Source organism: Lagopus muta, chromosome 1 (assembly GCF_023343835.1).
Source record: "Lagopus muta isolate bLagMut1 chromosome 1, bLagMut1 primary, whole genome shotgun sequence".
Classification (NCBI taxonomy): domain Eukaryota; kingdom Metazoa; phylum Chordata; class Aves; order Galliformes; family Phasianidae; genus Lagopus; species Lagopus muta.
The window spans coordinates 94,619,409-94,633,608 of record NC_064433.1 but is presented as its reverse complement, the minus strand read 5'-3'; the positions used below and the strand labels follow the sequence as shown (position 1 = coordinate 94,633,608).

Sequence of the window (14,200 nt, the reverse complement as noted above, 5' to 3'; positions counted from 1 at the left end):
TATATATATATTACTGCATACTATGAACAATAGATTTCTGATTTTATTTGTGTGCAGAGAAGCGGTGTACCACAAAGTACAGTTGGGGGAGAATAAAACCATCCAAAAAAAGCCACATTGTGACAAATCAAATCAATTAAATAGACTCATCACTTCTAATTGTTTCTGCTTGCATATAGCAAATAGCACAACTCTGAGCCATAGGTCTCTAAGGGCTATTTATACACTGATACACTGAAATACTCTGCCGGAAGAGGACAAAGTCTACATCAGCAAAACAAGGTCTCGCAAGTCAGCTCTTGTCTTGTTTTGTTAGTGTCAGGGAAGCCTAAGGAGGATCGACATCTTCATGTGATGCAGAGAATTAGGATCAAAGCAATCTTTCCGCTGTCTGACACTATTTTACACTCGGAAGTACACTGACCCTTTTAAATTTGTTTACTACTTTGACCTTCTTAAATTAAGCCCTTAACTATTTTTTTTCTTCACCTGAACAGTAAAGCACAGGTACACAGGAATGGAATAGAGCTGGAAGCTCTTTTAGAACACTTTCCTGAAAGCACAAGAATTCTCCATCCCCCAGCATAAGAAATCAAACAGAGAAGGCAGGAAAGTGGCATGGCTGAGCAACGATCTGCTGGTAAAACTGAGGGAAAAGAAGGAGAAAGTACAGACAGTTGAAGCAGGGATGGGTGGCCTGGGAAGAAAACAGGGATACCACTTGGACATGCAGAGATGGGATTAGGAAAACCAAGGTGCAGATGGAACTGAACTTGACAAGGGATATGGAAAATGTGGGATTCCATAGGTATATTTGTCAGAAGAGATAGGCAAAACAGAGTGTATCCTCTCTGATAAATGACAAGGGAGAACTGGCTTCAGCAGACATGGAGAAAGCTGAGGTACTTCAATGAATTCTCTGCCTCAGTCTACACTGGCAGTCAGGTTTCCCATTCCTCTCACGTCTCTGACCCTCTAGGTGAGAGTTAAGGCAGCAAAATTCCCCCCACTGTAAGAGCAGAACAAATCCAGGATCACCCATGAGGCAGAATGAATACAAGTCTATGGGGCTGGATAATGTGCATCCAAGGGTCCTGAAGGAACTGGCTGACACGGTACCCAAGCTGCTCTACATCATATTTGAAAAGCTGTGGGTTGTGGCTGTCAGGTGAAGTCTCCAGTAACTGCAAAAAAGGAAGCATGACTCATATTCAAGAACAGAAGAAAGGCAGACCCAGGAACTACAGAACAGTGAGCCTCTCCTCTGTGCCTGAGAAGATCATGGAGCAGATCCTCATGGCTTTGCTTTGGCAGTGGAATTGATCAGAATATCCTTCCAGCCTATGTTAGTCTATGTATTACCTACATATGCTCTGCCTAACAACACAAAGGAGACAGAGCATCAAGCCTCCCTTCTTCTATGACACAGAATTAAGCAAGCTACACATACATCCTCTACTAGTTTAAATACCTTGACAATTATATTATCAAATAAATATTTGATAATATATACAGTTAGTTATAACTATAGTTACAGTATATTTGCCTCCAAAAACTCAAAATGGGAAAAGCAATACTTATATTTTTTTTTAAATAAACATTTTTAAAAATATTTGAATCCCGAGTTTCCAATGTAAAATAAATAAATAAATAAAGATGGAAACAGCACTTCTTCCCGATATGGACAGCAATGACTTCAAAGGGCTTTACAGTCACAAAGAGATGATTACAGTATGTGTCAGACTTCTGTAAACTGCACATTTTCTGATTGCTCTTATTTCTATCAATACAACTTGTTCTCATGATTGTGTGAAAGAACGACTATGACTTGGAGACAAACAGGCTTAAAATAGGCTGGTCACACTGCTTTCCTCCTTGTGAAAGACAGCCTTTTTGCCTATGTTGTTCTATGATTGCCTACAGAGAGATAACATTCTCTGGTATTTTTTCTCCTAGGCTTCTTTGGCTACCAAAACAGTGACTGCCTGCATCCTTCTAGGATCACAACTTCCAGCACAGCACAAATCCAACAGCAGCCTGGCAGTTCAGACATGGGATCCTCAGAGCTCAAGGCACAACTGTGCGATAGCACACAGACTGCATGCATTTGGGTGCCTGTACAATACAGCGTGATGATAAAATTGTCTATGGCTGAAATACTTTTGGGTCCAAAAGCAGAAAGCCCTGCTGGGAGGCAGAGCTTATTGGGCTAGGTGCAATGCCATGAGAACACTGTTACTATACTTCCTCTGCTGAAGCAGGTACTGCCACATACTGCTGTGACAGTACAGACATGTGCATATACGGGTATGCATATATATATGCATGCACTGAACCCTTAGAACTAGTTCAAGGCTTCTTCTACAGGTCTTTAGTACACAATGAAAAAAAAATACACCATCAGCTTTTTCAGAAAACACGGACTTCTTGTTACCTTTTGATATTTAAACACAAGTCAATCAAAGCAAAATATCAGACTTCATGACATATAGCTTGAATAAATGAAAATATTATGAAATAATGCACTGTTGTTTTAGGAAATGATTGACAGGAAGAAAAAAAGTGGTAGGTGACTCAAATTCATTTGAATTATGTAGTGTTAACTATGTTGATATCAGCATTCCTCTAACCAGCGAGCGAGGATTCAAATCATAGGCAGACAACACCTCTAAAGGCTGAGGTCACTCTAGACTTATCCTAGATTTATGAAGTTACAAAAACAACACCAATGGAAGACACATGGCTTCTATATTAACATCACTCAGAGTGAGGCTTTCAGTAAGGTAATATTCAGCAGCAGATGATAACTGCAAGTAGAGAAGAGGGAGAGGCAAAATTATAAAGAACTCTGAACACAGTGAATAAGAGAGTATTAGATTTGTGGAAGGCAATCTCTTACACTTTGAAAATCTGCTTATTCTACTCTGACCAGTGTCAATGGTTTACAGGCTGGTTCAGCCTGGTTCCCATGACCAGTGGGCTAGAGGGACTTTGCAAATCATGCCAAAAATCATAAAACCATGACAACCAGTCACTGCTGGAATCATTTTACTAACTCCAGAGAGGTGCAAATAACCAGCTTCATGAGAAAAAAAAAAGGGCAAGATACACACGTTTAAGATTGGAACTGCAGGAAAAAAATCACTCTCTTGCCCCACAGACGTGCCATTCGGGATGCATATTATCACTACAATATCTCACTATTATTAAATATATTTCAGCTTTGATTATATTAAGTTTTTAAACTCTTGTTCTGTTTTAGCTGAATGCTCTTCTAAAGCGAGTGGCAAGCTTATAACTGCCTGAAGCAACAAGTTGCACCGGTCATTGGTCAAGAATAGGGGGATAACATTACTGATATACTGATAACACAGCTTTACTTTGTGCACACTGGCATTCCAGACCCTTCCCAGAAGCATTGGACAATCAGCAGAGCCACAGGAGGATAAAAGCAAGCATCAGTTGCATCACTTGAAAGCTGGTATGGCAAAAATCTATGCAATCCTTATTTTCAGTTGGTCCAAAATGAGCTTCATTTTGTCATTTGATCAGAAGCAGATTTATGTGATTTTGGACAACATTAAACATTTGAGGTAGTATGCACACATGTACTGCATTGCTTCATAAAGGTCTCTAAAAACAAAACAAATACTTAGTATTTAAAGAGCAAAATACTAACAGTGGATCTACTCAAGCAAATGATAGAGAAAATATGTATGCAGACTGCATAAGTTTTGTGTGTGTTTTTTTTTTGTTTTGCTTTGTTTTGTTTTTTTTTTAAAAGAAAAAAGTCTCCCCACAATACTCCCAAATTTTCTTTCCTTTATCAGATTGTGCCAAACACAGTTTCTCTGTTATGACAGCACGCTTCAGTCAACACCTATGGTGTGACACCATATTTACTTCTGCTGGGCTGAGAATTTGCAGCTTCTGTGGGAAGCTGCAGCCTGAGCTATCAGAAATAGCAGGCTGGGGGAGGTTTGCAAAGTCCTGGAAACAGCTTCTTGCAGCTGGCACATTCCAGCTTGGCAATAACTGTTTAGAATAAAGTACCCAGAACGTCTCGCACTACTCCCTGGTTCCAGTTCAGCATCTATTTAGAGGTGAATCTCAAGAAAAAAAAAAAAAGGAGTTCGTTGCCTATGGCTGAAGGCAAAATCCAGCTTTCCCTCATGAGTATGCTAACTTGACATGAATATCAAGTGGCAACTACAGTTTATGTTAATCTCACACCAGAAAAATGCTAGTAAGGGAAAAGCTTGCAAACACTTCAATTTCCAATCCTGTGTCATGTATGCAGACAAGTGCTATTTCCACACCCTCTACTGTGATTTAAATCGTGTGTGGGTCAAGCAATTTGCTAGGATGGAAATGCCAGTATGCATACCTGTGATTTTACTTGTAATGAGAAACATTCACTCTTTGTTCTGATGTCAGAGTTACATCATTACATCAGGAGCAAATCCTCAATCATTTTTTTGATTGTTTTCAAGTGTACCTGCAGGGAGACTTACTCTTACAGTTTTAAGAGTTTATATATACAAAACCCTGCAAGAATCATAATCATCTTGGCTCATACTTTGTCAGCAAGGGCAAATTTCCTTTAAAGAAAGAGCTAATTACATCTGCTTCAGATCTCTAAACTCCCTCAAGGTTGCATTTTAATGAGATTCAAAAGACTCGCCAAAACCAAGTTGAAAGCATTTGGCATTTTTTTTAAATATGCATTCAGAGAAACTTGATAAATCTGTTGATATGCTGTTATCTATTACTCTGTAAGAAACCACAACATGCTGAGAACCTGCCATCAAACATGCCGCACCTTTAGTAGAAGAAGGTAGTGCATTCATCTGGGACTGACAATAAGATGATGTTAAAGGAAAAAAAAAAAAGAAAAACGGGAAATAAGTCAAATGAAAATGCAAATGAGGCAATATGTAATAACTTCCATCTTTCTTGGACAGAAAACTCACCTGTCATGAAGTACTGGACTTATGTGGCAAGATTTTCATAGCTGGGGAGGGCTCTGCCAGCAGCGCCCAGGAGATGAACCGTGAGCGACCCTAGGAGAGTGGAGTTACTGAATGGAAAATACTGTGCAGCCGCAGCTGGGAAAGAGGGGTGAGAAATGTGGGAGGAACGGCCCTGCAGGCACCGAGGTCAGAGCGGCAGGAGGTACACAGCAGCAGCTCCCTGTAACTCTACTAGTAGAGGCCCACGGAGGAGCGGATTGCCCCCCTGCAGACTGCAGGCATCACACAGAGCAGAGCTCGCTGCATGGCGTGGGAGATGTGGCCCATGGATAACCCACAAGAGCAGCCTGGAGCTGCAGCTTGGGATGAGGCTGCAGTGGAATAGGAGGGCTGGGAGAGCTGCAGCCTGTGGTAAGCCTGTGTGAGACCAGGTCAGGAAGGACAGCATCCTGTGAGAGGGACCCCACATGGAGCATGGGCAGAGAGTGACCGTGGAGGAGCGGCAGGGACAAAGCGTTACTTACTGACGGCAACCGTTCCCTTCTGCTGCTCAGATGGAGAGACAGAAGAGGGTGGATGGTGGGGGAAGGTGTTTTCTGCTTGTTTTTAGTTAGATGAGACTGCTCTCATCAGCAATAAGTTACATTTATCCTCCTATACTATGTTTTGCTCATTATAGTAATTAGTGGGCAATCTTCCTCTTTGTCTTAATCCTTAAGCCCATTTTCATCATATTTTCCTCTTACTTTGAGAGTTATGGTGGAGTTGCCCATTAGGGTGAAACCACCACAATCACAGAATCACAGGGGTCAGAAAAGACCTCAAGAGATCATTGAGTCCAACCCCCCTGCTAAAGCAGGTACCTTGCCATAGGTCGCACAGGTAGACATCCAGACAGACATCTCCATAGAAGGGGCCTCTACAACCTCTGGGCAACCTGTTACAGGGCTCCATCATGCTTACCGTAAAGAATTTCACCCACATGTTAGTATGGAACTTCCTATGTTAAAGTTTTAGGCCATTACTCCTTGCCCTGTCACTACACACCACTGAGAAGAGCTTCACCTATTTGCCTTCCACCTCCTTTTAGATATTTAGAAACATTTATCAGATCTAGTCTAAGTCTTCATTTTCCCAGGCTGAACAGACCCAGGTTACTCAGCCCATGTTATATGGGAGATGGTCCAGGCCCTTAATCATCTTTGTGGCCCTCTGCTAGACTTCAAGGAGATCCCTAACTTTTTTGAACTGAAGAGCCTAGAACTGGACACAGCAGTCTGAACACTTAGGTCCCTCTCCACAGAGCTCATCTCCGCAGTCTATGCTGTTCAAAGCAGTATCACAGGAGAATAATCCCTGATATAAAAGCTATGCTTAAAAGTGAGTGGGAGAAACTGATATAGGCTGGTTTGCTTAGTGTTATGTTCATTATATTAGTTCAAGGACCAATATCCTAATTCAGCAAAAAAAAAAAAAAAAAAAGAAAATGCTAATTCTATAACTTTTCAGTTCAGCTTTGCTTGGTGTGTGAACAGCTTTGTTTTCTTTTAATTCTGCTTCATGAGAAACACCGAACTCATAATTGGCTACTTTTATCTTTTGCATGCACCAGGTGCAAAGACACCATCCTCAGATTTCACATATATTGTTTTGTAAGTTGCTCACTACAGCCTAACAAGCATTGGAATTTGCCAAATTGGGGAAAAATAACTTAAGGTTAGCCAAAAGTCTGTGTTGTCTGTGTTTAAGCTGATGGAGGAAAAACAGGGTTAATTAAATGGGCTTACAACCACCCTAAATGCAACTGCGAATGCCCATGGACATTAGGGACATCAGCATATACTAATGAGTTCTTGGAAAATTATGAATATGTATGCCAATTTCATATATATGTCTTAACTGTTTAAATGTAGAACCTGAACTCTGAAAGGAAGCACTTGTTTTGTCAAGTCACCCGGTATCTACTGTGAGGCATAAAGGAATGCCACTTTCTAACACTGCACTGTAGTCAGAGAGTTTTCTTTCCAGATTTTGGATGACAAAACTATTAATGTTCTTGGAGAAGTGTTAAGTCTACTTGACTGTACAAATATGTACTTCTGTGCTGAGTGATGTCTGTACAACAGAATCTTTATATTCGACAGGGTTGCATAGCCATTCATATCGCATTGAGTGCTTTACTGGATTTTGTTCTTATTACATTCTGTGCAAATGGCTGATGCAGGAGCGAGAGTGCTGAATCCTATCTCTCCTTGAGCATTGTTTATCAGGTCCCTCACTAACACCCAATCAGTTCCACTCAGCAATTCTATTGAAGGCAAAGAGTTTCCACAGGTATTGCCACACAACATAATTAGAAAGCAGTTTCAGTTCAATGAGACTTTATTAGCTTAACAAGCCATACAAGGCTTATAAGCGTGTAAGAAGAGGTACAACATTCCCAGCTCTGTCAAAAATCTAACATCCATTTAGAAGAAAGTCACTTTTTGAGCATGACATTTAGTGTCTTATGCTCCCTGTCAGCATCCACAGTGCACTGGAATTGGGAGATCTTACTTGGTGTATTTTTGAGCATTTAACATGCTTCGCATTCCTGTTCCCTGTTCAAGGTACCAGCTAGAGGAGCCACAACACAACAACTGAGTTCAAATTCAACAAGCACACTCTTTCACACCTTGTATTTTATAAGAAACAGCATGCATCTGTCACTCTTCTTTTGTTTCATAATAACACAAAATGTGATGTCCTTTTATATTTTGGTTAGCAAAGCTAATCATTTCAGCAACCTGTCTGAATGTTTGCTGTTGCACTCCAGTACTCCCTTAATGGCATTGACAAACCTTGGAGTCTTGGAATGGAAATGAACATATCAGCTGGGCTATCCATAGGACTTTCTAAGGTAATACACTTTTCAATATCATGTATCTTCTACACATGAATGGAAACCATGGATGGTCATAGTAGAATTATTGCACTGTGTAAAATACAGACCATTATGTATCAGGCTTTTATGTATTCAGGAAAACTATTGTACTTACTGTAAACATAAGTCTTCAGCTTTCAGAGATTTTACAACCTGTTTTTCATTCTTATTTTTAAATGAGCATTTTAGGAAATACTTGCAAAGGTTGCTGAATTTGTAATTCCACCTTCTGCCAGTTTTATTCACTGTATTACAAGGTATTCTTTACAGGCTTATGACATTTTTGTATGCTTACTGAGAGCTATGAGCATTCAAATGCTTTGATCATCAGGTATGATCAGCACTGGTTCATTCATACTAAGTATCCACAAGTTTAGTACCAGACACACTAGACAATACATGGGGCAACTGAGTTGGTAAAGACAGGACTTTGGTCATTCTCAGCACATCTAGATCCTTCAAGAAACACAGATTTTCCCCAACAGATCTATGTTGAGACTTGTCAACTGCATTAGTACTGTATGGGAACTGTTGAGTCACAGCCTAAACCACTGATTGATCATATGGAGAAAGACCAGTCAGCTGTGGGAACACAGGTGAAGGCAATTCAGCTGTGTGACTGGAAGGGGTGGAGCCTGGCTGTACCTCTCTTAGACCCCATTTAAAGGCTGGCTTCCACTGTTGAAGGATCTCTGGTTGGAGATCCCTCCCTTGTGGAGTTTTCCCCCCCCATGAGCCTAGATCCTTGGAGACAGACAAGAATTCCTTTCCTGGTTGTCCCTTTTGCTATTTCACTCCTGTGTCACCATTCTACTGTGCTAATTTTTCCCAGCTGTAACAAGTAGCAGTTCAGGTAGTCACTGAAATCCTTCTTTTTTTTGTTTTTGAACTGTTTTTGTTCTCAACCTTACATATCCTTCTACCAGCCCTCCATATAAATGCATCTGAATTTGAGTTACTGTATTCTATGATTCTTAGCTCACTGAATCAACTACAAGAAAATGTTCTTTATATCATGATTAACATCACATAGTACCACAGCTTCTTATTTCTGGTTATATCCTTCTAGTCTTATTCAGGTATATGCCTTCTGAGCAGTCTTGTAGACAGTTGCCTTCTAAATCCTTTAAGCAACCCATCCACTCATTTTCTTAGGTGTATCTGATCTTGTAGTCACATGCTAAGACAACTACCTCCTTTCTCCCAGTTGCTCATTCATCCACCTCAGATGAGTTTTCTCAGCAAAATTTACTCCTGTATGATGATTACCTTAAAGATCTCTCCACCCTCATATTTTGTCTTCCATTACATTGTTTTTTTTTATTTTATTTTATTTCCAGGTTCAGTAGTCTCCAGATTAGCTTTATATGAAGGCCTTTTCCAAGACAGATCTTACTACTGTTTACTTATTTTATTTGTGGTTTACCTATGACATTTACATACAAATATATTGAAACCCCAGACACTTTTTTTGTGAAAGCAGACATGCACCCATGCAACAGACACTATGGATCTGCATGAAAGTATAGATAAAGAATGAATCTCTAATTTAAAGAAGTCCAGACAGACTCAACTTCATTCACTTGCACTGCTACTGACCCAGCCAGCACCCAGAGTTCCAGCATCAACCCAAACCAGCTGCACCTTTGCCCCTACATCCTTCCCACTTCAACATCTTCTGACAATTACCTCATCACAGGCATGTGAGAGATGGAAATAATCAGCCCAGTTTGCATCTTAAAGTTGTAAAGTGCTTACAAAGTCCTGAAGTAATTTTCCCATCATTATTTTTCAAAAATGTTATAAGTTTCTTACAAATTAAATAATGCTTAAGACTTATTAAGAAGAAATATTATGCTTGGTCAAACATGCATAAGCACTAAAGAAGAGAGATATTTCTTTCATAAACAGTTACTGTAACTTTCTCTCTTCCTATTTTTTTTTCCCTTGAAGTGGAGCTAAGAAACGAAAACAAAAATATCATGTAACACAAGGAACTGTTCCCACAAACAGCTAACAGCTTCCTACCATCTTCCCACTAAAAATCCAAATTTATTTTATAAACAAAAGTTTGTCCACCAAATACCATTTCCTTATTTTAAAAATTGATAGCTTCTTTAAAGTGAAATATGCGTAGGTATAACTGTGAAAAACAACATTGAAAATACCAGCCTACGAAAACGTTTAGCTAAATTTTTCTGTTGAAGTTTAGAGAAGGAATATTATTGGCAACTTATAGACCCCTACATTTATGTTTTGAAGTTCCATATGCCACAGTCATTCAGATCTAGGATTTCAAGTTTTGATCCTTCAAATAATACTTATTCCACAGGATAAGTTTGCTGTGTATTGAATGTTGACCTGTTACACACTTATCCTGGAAATAGTTACATACATGCTAAATATAATGTGCTGTAAGTAATCATTGCAGTGACCCTTGGTGCATATGAAATTAAGCAGGTGTGTATGCCCTAGCAAGCTCCAGTCCATAGTTTGTATTATCACATTTTTTTTTATTAACTTTAATTAGATTAGGAACAAAAATCTTTTTTACATATGGACAAAGATTAACTGTTAAAATTTGTCTATTTCTAAAAAAAAAAAAAACCAAAAACATGACTAAAATTATGCAGTATGAAGTGCCTATGGACATCCCTTCATCAGAAGGTTTGCCCATGAAAAATCCCTCCGTGTTTCAGTCAGAGGTCACCAGACTGTCAGACTCTGAGTATAGGGATCTGCTTTTGTGGAAATCACTACAGCTTGAGCAGAACATTTGGAACTGAAACACTTTTGTCTTTCCTTGCAATTTCACCAGAAAACAAAGGCTTCAAGTTTGAAACAAAGTCCTGAAGGCTTGGCATAGGTCCTGAGATGGATGACAGGGAAGAGACCAGTTTGCAGCTCTTTGTTTTTTTTAAGTATTTGGAATCTCAGATCCTGCCAGAGGGAGAACCATCTCAGGGAAGTATATGATGCTCTGTAGCACAGACATTTCAAGTGGAAGAACTAATATGTCAGGAACAGAAATTAAAATACATATTATCTGCAGCTGCTCTTAGGTAACATGAAACAGTGTTGTTGAGAAGAAACAAACAAAAAAAAAAAGAAAGAAAAAGAAAAAATAAAAAGCTAAGTTTCCCAGAGATTTTTTTTTTTCCTTAAAGAAGAAATAAGCTGTATTGTTTCCCACTTACTCAGGAACATTGCAGCAGGTGGAGAATGAATGAGGAAATGATATGAAGGACAAAAAAGGTGGGAAAAGAAGCAATGGACGTGGGTTACAAACATTGCTTTCCAGTCTTGCACGGCACTGAAGTGTGGCTCTTTTGGTTTTTCTATACTTACTTGCAGAGCATATAGAAAAGACAAAACAAAGTATGTGTCACTTACTATGTAGACGGATTATACAAGGACTCTTTTTTGAAATAGCAAGTGTACAGGAACTGTATGAGAACTGTTGAGATCCCTCCCTTCTGGAATTATTCCTGCAAACCTAGATCTCGGGAGATGAGTGAGCACCTTTCTTTGTGTAATATCATCTTATCTGCACCAGTCTTTCTGATTGTAGCACCATCCCACCCACACCCATCCCATCCATGCTAATCTTTCTAATTATAACAGCAAGGCAAAATGTACCACTTGTAGGAACTGTTGTGTTTAACTTCACAATGAATACTACTGTACTTAAGTATCCACTCAAGTCTCTTGTGAACTTCTGCAAACAGACTTACATTGTAAAGTCTAGCAGAGTGCCAAGTCTTGAAATGATTTGTACAAATTAGAGTTCATTAAAAGCAAGACCCTCAAAGTGTCCTTGAAGACCTAAATATGTCTTCCTTATTCTCTAATGAGGAAAGAACATCATTTTTTCAATTTTCAGCTTACTTACTCTTTACAGGTAGTGAATAATTGCCTGTTACAGCAAGGATGACAGTAGGTTTGTATCTTTGCCTGTCCAACTTATGGAACTAAAATTACTGAGCTCCCCTGGCCCCAGTGAGAGAGTGTGATGTTGCTAGTACCCTTCCAGTTACTTCCTTGCTATGAACATCTCCCTAGAGAAGCCTCCATCTTGTCACCAGCAACACTAAGTGCCTAGGTTCCCTGGCTTCTCCATTTTAATATCCCGACCTTCCTTTCTTGATTTCCCCAATTTAAGACCTTCCATATGTGAAGTAATCAGTTTATAATACCTCCTCATCCTTTCCTTATGGAATCCTTTGTCACCTAAAGACTTAGAAGCAACTCTGAAGTGAAGCAGCAAGTGTGTTCTTAAAATTCATATGTGGATTGCAGTTCATTCTTATTCAACACAGCATTTAAGCATGTGTGAAAACTTCAGCTTGCGGCTAAATTCTCCTCAAGTCAATGGGTTGCAAACACACCTTTTATGTTACGCAAGCACCAAGGGCTGGGCTAGGCTACATTTACTTCAGCATGATCTCCTTAACCTCTGGTCTTGGCATGACTGTTCAGTTGTGAGCAGCCACTGTCCTGCTGTGCTTAACAGAATACAAACAAGCATATATAGATAGATAAATGCACATACGTAGGTTACTGAAAGTAATGCTTCCTATTTACTTCTATGGAAACTAAAACAGATACAAAATACAAAATAACACTATTTGATAGAGCAAATTCTCACCTACAAAATACTATTTTTCAGGATAGCTATTACATATAACCAACAAATATTAAGATGCTATAATCACAAAGAAGAACAAGAGAGTTAGGCAAAGTGGACTATGATAGCAAGAGAACAAATAGAAGACTTACCTGTACACTAGGCTCACCCACAAAAAACACCAGAAAAGGGGATCTCCAGAAGAGATCCCTCCCCACTGGTAGCCAGCTCTTAAATAGGTCTAGGAGAGGTGGAGCCAGGCTCCACCCCTTCTGACAGCACAGGAGAATTGCCTTCACCTGTGCTCCTCTGGCTGATTCACAGCTCGCCACAGGTGATCAATCAGAGGTTCAGGCCGTGACTCAGCAGTTCCCATACACATTACCACTAGCTGTGCATTTCAGCCAGTGATCAACAAGAGCCTGCATGCCATGCTCCTAAGAATCTGGATCAGTGGAGGTGATGCACTGCTGTTGTACAATATCATGCTAATATTCACTGTTTGGTCTCCATAAACATTCAGGAAGCATCAATGAATATCAGTGGGGGCCATTTTTTTTCTGCATGGAGGAATTTAATGACACACCTTTGCTTCATATGCACTTCCATGTCAGACAATATTCTGTCAGACTGGCCCTCTGCTGCCATCTGTCACACAACAAAATGTAAAGGAATATTAGTGGGAAAGTTCAGCCTCTACTTCCATACTACCAACATCTGTCTCTGATATCATGGACAAACATAATAAAATAGGAGGTATTACCTCTGGAGCAGCCCTCATATGGAGAGGATCAGAGATATCAGGAGTGAAAAAGATACTTTCTAAATAAAAAAGCAAAGACAGAATAAAGAGATACACAGATGAAGAAGGAAATTAGATAAGAATAAAAAAGTGGCAGGTATCTTCAGCAGTGTTTTGAGCAGTTTCTCTGTTTCTGTGATTTCTCATGCTCTTGTGTTCCAAGCCAAGATCAATTGAGATTAATCAGTTGTATAGAAACCATTGTAAACTCATTGCAGGCTTTTAGAGTTTAAATTTGTTTATTGAGCACAATTTGGTTAGCATCAGGTGCTGAAGTTACCGACACCAACACTAGCATAGAAATTACTTTATTTAGCTCCCAGTTGTAAGTTTCTATAGCAACCTTGTCCTATAACAGGAAGCTGAGTTTCTGGCACATGAACGCTGCTACTGCAGCTAGACATTGTTAATACTGTATTTTTTTAGCACTCAGCTGTTCCTTAATTTTTCTAACATCCCCCCCCCCCCCCCCTCCCCACCTTTTCCTTTTTCCTGAGGTTTGTCTTCAGTATAAATCTGACTGCTTAGTCATGCTTGTAATTGCACCTTTTGCTTTTATACTTTCTTCCTTGGCTGTAACATAAAGTACCCACTTCAGTGGAGGCTCAGTTGCCCTGAAATTTTTGCAAGGTGTGCCATGCTGCATTCACATATACTTTCCAAATTGTGCAGAGTGGTAGAGCTGGAGGAATAGGACCCGGAGCTGTCAAGACTGTCCAGAAAAATTACAGTTGCCTCTTTCGGAGAAACTACTCCCTGTGGCTTCAAACTCTCTGGACAAAACAGTGTAATGGCTGCTCAGTCCACAAGAGTGAAATCTCTAGTGAACTTTAAGGAAGGGCACATTCTGCAGATGCTCCCCATTTTCAAGATCC

General features: G+C 39.7%; 1 long non-coding RNA gene across 2 annotated transcripts in view; it reads right to left on the bottom strand.

The window, feature by feature from the left end:
* The window catches only part of LOC125688213 (uncharacterized), a 42,390-nt gene extending 29,677 nt beyond the window's left edge, over positions 1-12,713 (bottom strand). For both annotated transcript variants that reach the window (XR_007374653.1, XR_007374654.1), the window contains exon 1: positions 12,676-12,713. This is a non-coding gene — a long non-coding RNA (uncharacterized LOC125688213). The remainder of the gene's footprint in view (positions 1-12,675) is intronic.
* Between the last annotated feature and the right edge of the window lie 1,487 nt (positions 12,714-14,200).